Raw genomic sequence first — 11,616 nt, 5'->3', positions numbered from 1 at the left:
GAAATTCTCATTTCCAAAGAAATAGAAAAACAATTTACTGAGCTGAAGTTAAATTCCATAACAGACTACCTCAAAGGAATTTCTCTTATTACACAAAATTGCTTTGGGTAAAATGATGCAAAAATCTCATTCATTTCAATGAGCTTTTGCTTATTAAAAATAATAAGCATTTATAATATGAGCTTGTGGCTTTTTAACATGGGAACACTTTTAACTTTAAAAATTCCAGAAATCTTAACATTTACTCTCAAATTACATTTGTTATTCTTAAACAATCTTCTCTTTACTTTAAAGTCAAATGTTACTGTGAATTTTGTTGACTATATTTGCTCTAGCAATAAGGTGTAACGAAGAGGGTTGATAAACTATGTGGATATTATGTCACAGCTTTTTCAGAAACACATTGTCCTGATCAGTGTCAAATCAGGGGTATATGAACAGGACCAAGGGAACAGTTCATCTTATCTGTAGGCAATAAGGGGATGTATTTTAGAAATAAAAATTTTAAATGGTAATAGAACTTATTAAAAATCAGTCTGCTTTATATTAACACACTGAGCTGCCAACATTAATTATTATAAGTGATAGAAGTACTACTCTCTAAAACACACACACACACTCTTTGCTCTAAGTTAATATATTTGTTGTGATTACTGTAAATTTATACACACACACACACACACACACACGTGTGTGTACATGAATTTCAAGAATGGTAAGATAGGAAATATTTGAAGAAATAATTATTGAGGATTTATAAAAGCTGGAAAAATATATTCAGCAGTAGGTTGTAAGTAAGACCCTGTAAGATTCTAAACAGAAAAGGTTGGTGAGGGATTAACAGATTTAGACAGCACAGTGAAATTTAAGAACATCAAAGGCAAAGAGAAATTTCTAAGTCTCAAGAGATAAAAGTAGAACATCTTCAAAAATATCTGATAGAACAAAATTTGGATACCCAATTGCAACAATATATTCAAGAAGACATTAACAAATTTATATATTTTACATTTCATGGAATAAATTATAAATTTTATATCAAGAAAAATATTTAAATGCAAAATGAAAATATTTTAGCTATATTATCACCCACTGACCCTTCTCTAAAAACCACATGAATGATTAACTCCAGCAAAAATAGCATTAAATGAGTGAGATTTATCGTGTGTGTGTGTGTGCTTAGTCTCTCGGTCATGTCTGACTCTTTGTGACCCCATGGACTGTAGCCCACCATGCTCCTCTGTCCATGGGATTCTCCAGGCAAGAATATCAGAGTGGGTTGCCATGCTCTCCTCCAGGAGATCTTTCCAACCCAGGGATCCAATTGGGGTCTCCTGCGTTGCAGATAGATTCTTTACTGACTGAGCCACCAGGGAAGCCCAATAATACCAGAGTGGGTAGCCTATGCCTTCTTCAGGTAAACTTCCTGACACAGAAATCAAACTGTGGTCTCCTCCATTGCAGGTGGATTCTTTACCAGTTGAGCTCCCGGGAAGCCCAGTTTATCATATAACTAAGAATAAATAAGACAGAAAAAAGGTTACCCATACAAATGATATTATTCATTGCTAATACTGAGTGTTTATTATGTTTAAGTCACAGGTAGCAATAATGAATATAACGATAAGTAATATTCAAACTTTACAAAACCCCTGTGAAATAAGTACTATTATTTTTCCCAATTCCCAAGCTCTTCATTTGGAACTGAAATTCCCACTTACATCAATACAAATTGAATTGAAGTGATGAGGAGAAATGAACCAAGATTTGGTATTTTACAAAAGTATGTTTTTGAGAGTAAAATATAAACATTGTTCAATTTCAAATATGAGAAAAATATGCATAAAATAGATTAAAAGTTTTAAAAAAGAAGTACAAAAAAGAACAGAATTATAACTTTTTTTAAAAAATAGGAAAAATTTGATCTTTTACTGAAAGTTAACATAGCATAAATTCAAGACTGAAAAAAGACATACAAATATTTTTTAGTTAGGAGAGAGATGTCTGGATAGAAAAGTGATTGTGATCATTTGATCATTTTAAATGGGCTATACACACTACACTAACCAGAAGGCGGAAATGTGCACATCAGCAACTTCTCCCTGAAAATAACTCAGCTATGTATTTTCTACAAGGTACACTAAGAAATGATGATGCAGAAATATTGAAAATGAAAGAGTAGAAAAAGTTATATAATGGATGGGCACACTAACAGATGCAAGACCAACAAATACAACATCAGAGAAAAATATTTTAAAGTAAAAAAAAAAATCAATAAAAACTTATTTTCTTACCACCAGTTGAACAATAGCTTGACTCATTATAATAGTAATAAAATATGGTCATAATAGAGACTTATAACTGGCAAAGAAATAAGAAATAATAAAAAGAAATAGATAAATCAATAATGGGAGTCATAAATTTTAATAAATCATACTTGAAAACTAATAGAGAAAATTTATAGACTATAAAAGTATTCATAAACTTGATATATTTTACTTTACATGTCCCTGAAGACACTCTTTTTAAGCAGACATGTGATACTTATTTAAAAATCACATCTTATTCTATCTCCCAAGAGAATCATCAGTACATTTCAAAAAGTTCATTGCTTAAAAACTATGTTCTTTGACCAAATAACAGAACTCAGAAATAACCAAAATGATGATAAGATCCTCATTTGTCACCAAACTACAAAACGCACCCGTGAATGCATGAGAAGTGGGTAGATGGAAAGGCTTTGCCCGTGGGTGAGAGCTATGAGGCAGAATCTATCTTTGGAGAATAGGACGGGCAAATTATAAGCAGAGCATCAATCCTAAATAATTGGGCTGGGGTGCAGGGTGAAAATGCTGTCCTTGGTGAAGGAAAGTAAGGGAACTGGTCAGGTCTGGTGGCCTTGGCGTTGGATCAACTCTGCATGCTGGGTCAGCACATGAGGAGACGAGTGCTGTAGCCACAGTTACATGGCGACCTCAGTAGTCTAGAGCCTTCTAAAGAAGCTCTATACTCCGGGTCTCATTAGCTGCAAAATCACTTATGGAGACATGCTAGAGAACAGGTCAGTCAACAGGTCCTGAATTTTAAAGAGTCAAAATCTGTCCCTCTCTGAATTGATCTGAGAATCATAGTGCACTCTGAAAATCCCTCACTGGTTTCACTTGAGATGAGTTGGGTATAGCAAAGTCCCAGGATCCAGCATTGATGCAGTATCTAACCAACAAGTCACAAAAACTAGATCCACACAAATAATAATGAATCAGTGATTACTAAGGCATATCAACTCTTCATTCCAAGCATTGGTAAAGAAAATAAAAAGGAAATACCAACTTCAACAAAAGTCTTTTCTATTATTGATTTGTTTTACAATCTCAGTGTGCTTTCAGGCTTCACATGATCAATGAAATAACCCCTTGATTCAGTAATATTATCAAACCAAAGGTGTAGCCCTCCTGTAACCTATATGCAGATTCTCTTCTTACATTCTTCACTTTTCAGACAAAAGGACTCTTTTTTACTTCAATCAAGGGCTCAAATATATAAGAGTAGAAGATACTAAGGAAAGTCTTAGTTGGGGTATCTACATAGGGTTGCTTCATGCCAGACAGAGAATAATGTACAGAGAAAATGTAGATTTCAAACCACTAAACTATCTACTACTATGAAAATGTCCAATAGCCAAAGATGGCATTTGCTTTTAATGGGTAATTTTTGATACATTTTTAAACAGACATAAAACCAAGAGAAAGTTCTGATGAAAATATTTCTTTAAAGAAAAACCATATACTAAAATTTGATATTTTCCTTTTTAAATATCCAATTTAAACACTTTTAGAGAATTAGTCATGTAATTACCTGCTATGTGGATCCAGTTTTAAATAAATCTTGACCTTTACTTAAATGATCAATATACTACCATTAAGGAATAAATTACCTAGTCAATGCTTAAAAAAGACTCTTTATATGAAAATGTCTAGGTATTTTATTTCATTTAACTCCTAGAGTAATTAAAATAGAAACACAAATAAACAAATGGGACCTAATTGAACTAAAAACTTTCATATAGCAAAGGAAACCATGAACAAAACTTAAAGACAATATGCAGAATGGGAGGAAATATTTGCAAATGGTGTGACTGACAAGGGATTAATCTCCAAAAGATAGAAACGGCTCATGCAGCTCAGTATCAAAAAAAAAAAAAAAAAAAAAAAAACTCAATCAAAAAATGGGCAGAAGATCTAAGATTCTCCAAAGTACGTATATAGATGGCCAAGAGACACATGAAAAGATGCTCAACATCACTGATTATCAGAGAAATGAAAATCAAAACTACAATGAAGTATCACCTTACACCAGTCAAAATGGCAATCATCAAAAAATCGACAAACAATAAATGCTAGAGAGGGGGTGGAGAAAAGAGTTACTTCCTACACTGTTAATGGGAATGTAAATTTGTATACTCACTACAGAAAACAGTATGGTGGCTCCTTACAAAGACTAAAAATAGAGCTATCAGAGGATCCAACAATCCCACTCCTGGACATATATATGAGGGCTTCCCTGGTAGCTCAGTTGGTAAAGAATCTGCCTGCAATGAGGGAGACCTGGGTTCGATCCCTGAGTTGGGAAGATCCCCGGGAGGAGAGTATGGTAACCCACTCCAAGGATTCTTGCCTTCAGAATCCCCATGGACAGAGGAGACTGTCCTATAAATCCACATGGGACATATATGGAGAAAACCATAGTTCCAAAGATACATGTACCCAAGTGTTCATTGCAGCACTATTTACAGTAACCAGGATATGGAAGCAACCTAAATGTCCATCAACAGAGGAAAGGATAAAGAACAGAAGATATAGATGGATATATATATATATATATATATATATATATATATATACACACACACACACACACTCATATATATATATATATATATGATATAGATATATGCAATGAAATATTAACTAACCACAATAAGGAAATAAAATCATGCTATTTGCCACAAGATGGACAGACCGAGGGATTGTCATACTGAGTGAAGTCAGATGGAGAAAGACAAATATATATCACTTATATGTGGAAACTAATATAAATAGAGTCACATATATAGAAAACAAAGTAATGGTTGCCAAAGGGAAGGGGGAAAGGGATAAACTGGAAGATTGGATTTAACATATACACACTGCTATGTGTAAAATAGAAAACCAGTAAGAACCTACTGTATAGCTGGGAACCCTACTTGATAATCTGTGAAGTCCTACATGTGAATAGAATCTAAAAAAGAGAGGATACATATATACATATAGCTGATTCAGCTTGCTGTGAGTAGAAACTAATACAACACTGTATATCAATGGTTCACTTCAGTTCAGTCGCTCAGGTGTGTCTGACTCATTGCGACCCCATGAATCGCAACACTCCAGGCCTCCCTGTCCAGCACCAACTCCCGGAGTCTACCCAAACTCATGTCCACTGAGTCGGTGATGCTATCCAACCATCTCATCCTCTGTCATCCCTTTCTTCTCCTGCCCTAAGTCTTTCCCAGCATCAAAGTCTTTTCAAAAGAGTCCGCACTTAGCATGAGGTGATCAAAGTATTGGGGTTTCAGCTTCAAAATCAGTCCTTCCAATGAACACCCAGGACTGATCTCCTTTAGGATGGACTGGTTGGATCTCCTTGTAGTCCAGGGGACTCTCAAGAGTCTTCTTCAACACCACAGTTCAAAGGCATCAATTCTTTGGTGTTCAGCTTTCTTTATAGTCCAACTCTCACATCAATACATGACCACTGGAAAAAACATAGCCTTGACTAGATGGACCTTTGCTGGCAAAGTAATGTCTCTGCTTTTGAATATGCTGTATAGGTTGGTCATAACTTTCTTTCCAAGGAGTAAGCATCTTTTCATTTCATGGCTGCAAACACCATCTGCAGTGATTTTGGAGCTCCCCAAAATAAAGTCAGCCACTGTTTCCACTGTTTCCCCATCTATTTTCCATGAAGTGATGGGATCAGATGCCATGATCTTCATTTTCTGAATGTTGAGCTTTAAGCCAACTTTTTCACTCTCCTCTTTCTCTTTCATTGAGAGGCTCTTTAGTTCTTCTTCACTTTCTGCCATAAGGGTGGTGTCATCTGCATATCTGAGGCTATCGATATTTCTCCCGGCAATCTTGATTCCAGCTTGTGGTTCATTCAGCCCAGCGTTTCTCATGATGTACTCTTAATATGAATTAAATAAGCAGGGTGACAATATACAGCCTTGACGTACTCCTTTTCCTATTTGGAACCTGTCTGTTGTTCCATGTTCAGTTTTGACTGTTGCTTCCTGACCTGCATATAGGTTTCTCAAGAGGCAGGTCAGGTGGTCTGGTATTCCCATCTCTTGAAGAACTTTCCACAGTTTATTGTGATACACATAGTCAAAGGCTTTGGCATAGGCAATAAAGCAGAAATAGATGTTTTTCTGGAACTCTCTTGCTTTTTCCAGGATCCAGAGGATGTTGGCAATTTGATCTCTGGTTCCTCTGTCTTTTCTAAAAGCAGCTTGAACATCAGGAAATTCATGTTTCACCTTTTGCTGAAGCCTGGCTTGGAGAATTTTGAGCATTACTTTACTAGCATGGGAGATGAGTGCAACTGTGTGGTTTTTGAGCATTCTTTGACATTGCCTTTCTTTGGGATTGGAATGAAAACTGACCTTTTCCAGTCCTGCGGCCACTGCTGAGTTTTCCAAATTTGCTGGCATTTGAGTGCCGGACTTTCGCAGCCCCATCTTTCAGGATTTGAAATAGCTCAACGGGAATTCTGTCACCTCTGCTAGCTTTATTCACAGTGATGCTTTCTAAGGTCCACTTGACTTCACATTCCAGGATGTCTGGCTCTAGGTGAGTGATCACACCATTGTGATTTTCTGGGTCATGAAGATCATTTTTGTACATTTCTTCTGTGTATTCTAGCCGCCACTTCTTAATATCTTCTGCTTCAGTTAGGTCCATGCCATTTCTGCACTTTATTGAGCCCATCTTTGCATGAAATATCCCCTTGGTATCTCTAATTTTCTTGAAGAGATCTCTAGTCTTTCCCATTCTATTGTTTTCCTCTATTTCTTTGCATTGATCGCTGAGGAAGGCTTTCTTATCTCTCCTTGCTATTCTTTGGAATTCTGCATTCAAATGGGTATATCTTTCCTTTTCTCCTTTGCTTTTCGCTTCTCTTTTCACAGCTATTTGTAAGGCCTCCTCCGACAGCCATTTTGCTTTTTTGCATCTTTTCCATGGGGATGGTCTTGATCCCTGTCTCCTGTACAATGTCACGAACCTCCATCCATAGTACATCAGGCGCTCTAGCAGATATAGTCCCTTGAATCTATTTGTAACTTCCACTGTTTAATCGTAAGGGATTTGATTAAGGTCATACCTGAATGGTCTAGTGGTTTTTCCTACTTTCTTCAATTTCAGTCTGAATTTGGCAATAAGGAGTTCATGATCTGAGCCACAGTCAGCTCCCTGTCTTGTTTTTGCTGACTGTATAGAGCTTCTCCATCTTTGGCTGCAAAGAATATAATCAATCTGATTTCATTGTTGACCATCTGGTGATGTCCATGTGTAGAGTCTTCTCTTGTGTTGTGGGAAGAGGGTGTTTGCTATGGTCAGTGCATTTTTTGACAAAACTCTATTGGCCTTTGCCCTGCTTCATTCTGTACTCCAAGGCCAAATTTGCCTGTTATTCCAGGTGTTTCTTGACTTCCGAGTTTTTCATTCCTGTCCCCTATAATGAAAAAGACATCTTTTTTGGGTGTTAGTTCTAAAAGGTCTTGTAGGTCTTCACAGAACCATTCAACTTCAGCTTCTTCAGCATTACTGGTCAGGGCAGACTTGGATTACCCTGATATTGAATGGTTTTCCTTGAGAATGAAGAGAGATCATTCTGTCGTTTTTGAGATTGCATCCAAGCACTGCATTTCTGACTCTTTTGTTGACTATGATGGCAATTCTCTTTCTTCTAAGGGATTCCTGCCCACAGTAGTAGATATAATGGTCATCTGAGTTAAATTCACCCATTCCAGTCCATCTTAGTTTGCTGATTCCTACAATATTGACATTCACTCTTGTCATCTCCTGTTTGATCACTTCCAATTTGCCTTGATTCGTGGACCTAACATTCCAGGTTCCTAAGCAACATTGCTCTTTACAGCATCAAACAGCGTTTTCATCACCAGTCACACCCACAACTGGGTGTTGTTTTTGCTTTGGCTCTGTCAAAGTACTCCAACACAATTAAAGAAGGAAAACATGTCTAAAATAGTGGTAGGAATTATGAAAATTTTTCACTGAAGTCAGCGAAAAACAATGGAAGAAAATATTATATTTGAGTTACTTTTAAAATGAGACATTTAGAATGTCACTGAATAAATAATTGACCGTGAATGTAAGAAATCTGTAGCTACTGCAGAGATCACTGGGCATCTCCCACTCCATGTGTTGCAAGTGAAAGTAACATGGCCTTAGTCTTTGTTCCTTCCTCTGTTCTTAAAAAACAATAAGAAAAAACACCTTGTGACTGTTTTTCAGTTAAAAAAAAAAGTCTACATTAGTCATTGTTTACAAACTGTATTAGAAACATTATTTACAGATTCATATAATTAGATTGTATGTGCTGCACAGACTCATCTTTTTATGAAATGCTTTATGAACACACAGAACCTTCTTTTCAATCTATTTCTGAAGTCATTACTGGCATTTTATAAAGCTCCAAAGGAGATTTCATGTTTCTTTTAAAAACATGATACTTCATGTGAGGTCAGTCTTTAAAGGGAAACATAAGGGATTCAAGCGTTATTATTTCTTGCTTATTTGTCTGAAGACTCCTAGTCATATATGAAAATGAATAGGGTTATAAAGTGTGTCTTTTCTTTAGTTCTCACTCCCATCTTCCCTCTTGCAGTGAAAATGCTGCTTCTGCAAACAGAATATGGAATTCATTTGTGAGTAGTGTTTTTGCTATGTGTAGTACTAGTGATGGAAACATTTGGTTTGAAGCCAAAAGATACTATTTTCAGCTTGGTATAATTTTCCAGCTGTTGTTGGGGAAAGCATGTTACACTTCCCAACCCATTACACTGACATGCTCGTCTATACATTTATATTTTGCTGCTTTTTCAAATCAGTGATGCAGCTGCCACAGTAAGCCTCCTCCTTCTAGCAGGTGGTAAATTATTCTCTGCAAAAAATGACATCATTCCCTAGCTTGCAGATAACATGCCCTCTGAGTTGAGGAGAGGGCAGAACCACTATGGAAACAAAATTTAGAGGAATTTGCCATAGTGTACATCATCTATTTTAGAGAATTAACAACTAAAGCAACAGAATCAAGTTATTAATAACATTTGCAAAATAATCAGTAACAGAAATAATTAAATTTTTCAATAATTAAAATAGTGGTCAGATTTTATTTTCTTCAGAATGAATGCCAGAATAAATGTAATGCTTGTTTGTATTGCCCTACTCGTAGCCTACTTCTTCCTCAAAGGGAAAAAAAAATACCCATTTGTATTATATTGATACATAAGATAATTTCTTAGAGCATGAGCACACATTTAAATAATTATTTGGTGATATGTTTTATGAAGCAAAACTATAATGAAAATTTCCATTATAGTTAGACTGGCTCAAAACATTTTTTCCTCTCAAACAGAAACTTTTTCAAGAGTAAATAAGAATGGCTTCAGGCTGAATTCAATTTTGAAATGAATAAGAACCTTTTTTTTTATACCAAGATAGAGTAGGAAATTATGTCAGAAAATCAGAACTAATTGGATTATCCAGTAACTTGCTGTAGAGATATGAACTTATAAATAAGCATGCAATATCATAATTCTTAACACGAATTAATAATTCACCTGATTGTTGCTGTTGTTTAGTCGCTCTATTGTGTCTGACTGTTGGTGATCCCATGGACCACAGCACGCCAGACTCCTCTGTTCTTTATCATCTCCCAGAGCTTGCTAAAACTCATGTAGGTTGAGTCAGTGATGCCATTCAAACATCTCATCCTCTCTGATCCCCTGCACCTCCTGCCTTCAAACTTTCCCAGCATATTTTAAATTATCTGACATAGATAAATCAGCATACTTATGCATTTTATACATATTTATACAAAAATACCTATGAGTGTATTTATGTTGATATATACTTATCAGTTTTTTTTTTGTAAATATGTTCATCTCTCTTCATAATCTTTAAATGTCATTAAAAAAAAAAAATAAGAGACCAATAGTTCTAGTCTCACAACACTTAAGTGGGTTTTAGGAGCTGGACTTTCAAGGGTAATGATGGCATGTATGCATTATGTCATGTAAAATAAAATTATATCTGTGATAGGAAGAAAATAATCTTTTCAGGGGTGAAAGAGATCAGTTTCAAATTAATACTAACTTTAGGACAAACTAAATTTCCTGGTAATTATCAGCATTGGAAATGATTGTCAAGGCCAGAAAAGCTATGAAATATATTTCTGTTGAAAGTCTGCTAATTACCAGAGCAGAAGAAAAAGAGTTGATGGTATATTTTTATTGAAAAGCTTTGACTTATATATTATATTCTGTCTAAAATATGATATAACACATCATAAGTAAAATGCTTCTAATGTCTAACAGTTTTCTGTTCTAACAAAATGGGCCCAAGAAGATGAGAGAGAATAAATGGCAGTTATCTACTATAGGGAAAATCTCTTTCTAACTAGTCAGCACAAAGTTGTCCTGGTGAATCTTTGCTGAATAGCTGCAAAAATGAAGAAGCTATGCGCTACATTTTTTAGAAAAAGTTGAAAGCAATGCCTCTCTCTGCTAAGCAAATTATTAGCAAATATAGCCAGTGTTGTCAATGCTTTAAAGTTTCCAGAGATTCTGAGTAAAGTTTAAAATCAGAGACAAAATATATTAGATATCAAGTTGATAATACATGTTATTAGGAGTGATGTTTATATTGTATATAGGAAAAATAATACAATAGAATTTAAAAATAGCATGTATATTCTAGCAGCAAATTTAAAACGTTCACAAAAAGATAGGAAAATAAGACATTTCCATGTGCCCACCAACCAGATACAAGCATCATTATCACAGCAGTGTGTATTTTTCCAGTCATTTATATGTATGTAATTATAATCTACAATTACTGAAGTCATAACATTAAGTGGTATTATTTTTCCTAATGGTTGCAGCAATCATTTAAACCAACCCTCACCCTCTCCCCTACTTACATATAGCACACTCATCACTAGCAGCCAGCTCTGCCCATAACTTTCAAGTACCATTAGCCACTTGGATAGTGTGTTGGGAAATTATTATCCAAAAATTGATCCAAAGTTTTGGTCCTTCGTGTGGAAGGGAAAGGTCGTGGTCTTGTTCTGTTATGCTCTTGTATTTTTCCTCTTCTATTGTTCCTGAGGCTTTATCATCTTTAAGTGATAAAGGAGTCAGATTCCAACAACTGTCAGTTCATTGTTAGCTATGTGAATTTAGAGTGTGATCTGGTACTCAGTAACTTTCCAAACTCAATTTTGTGTCTTAGACAAAGTTTTGGAACAACAGATACAATTTTACTTAGGCATACA

This window comes from Bubalus bubalis, chromosome 10, assembly GCF_019923935.1.
Source record: "Bubalus bubalis isolate 160015118507 breed Murrah chromosome 10, NDDB_SH_1, whole genome shotgun sequence".
In the NCBI taxonomy this organism is placed as follows: domain Eukaryota; kingdom Metazoa; phylum Chordata; class Mammalia; order Artiodactyla; family Bovidae; genus Bubalus; species Bubalus bubalis.
Note: the sequence above shows the minus strand (reverse complement) of the source record.